Source organism: Uloborus diversus, chromosome 1, assembly GCF_026930045.1.
Source record: "Uloborus diversus isolate 005 chromosome 1, Udiv.v.3.1, whole genome shotgun sequence".
Classification (NCBI taxonomy): Eukaryota; Metazoa; Arthropoda; class Arachnida; order Araneae; family Uloboridae; genus Uloborus; species Uloborus diversus.
In genome coordinates, this window is record NC_072731.1 from 156,481,358 (window position 1) to 156,482,078 (window position 721).

The window sequence follows — 721 nt, forward strand, 5'->3', positions numbered from 1 at the left end:
ATCATTAGCTTGGTTTAAAAATACAATCTTTTTATTGAAAGCAAAAAAGGCAAAAAGAGGTTGTTTCGGGTGTTTGATCTTTAGTCTTTTGGTGGTATATTAGAAAAATCAGATATCTTGTGTTACTATTTTTACCTATGAAAAAACCTCATTTATTTCCCGTACTACATTCATGCAACTTTTCCATTCACATGAACTCTGCGATGGAAGAAAAGCATTATTTTTGCCTGATTTTTGAACTAGTGAAACCCTAACTTGAAGCAGAGCGTCCAATTATTTAGCGTAGGCAAATCTTCTTTTCTCAGAAAGAGATAAATAATAAGATTAAATATTTTGAAGATTTGTCCATGAGAAAAGTTACTTCTTTTCATTTTATTAATCTGTCTGTGGGAACAGATTCCATGCGGAAAACGTTTTGAAAATACTTTTGTTTTCATTCTTATTAGAGTGCGTAATCACGTATCAGTGTTTAAAAGCAGTCGAACGGTGAAAATCTTCCATCGCTTCTAATAGTTCCATGCAGGGGCGCCCTGAACTTAAAAGTTTTGAGAGAGCGGAAATTCTCAATTTGCCAAATGGAACTTCAGATTTTGCAGAATGATGATAATTTTGCCGAATAGAACTCTAAATTTTGCCGAATCGTCAGATAAAGTATTGCCGAATAATAAAACTTTTGTAATGTTACGGTGACCTCTGCTGACCTCCCATCTGGGCGCCCCTG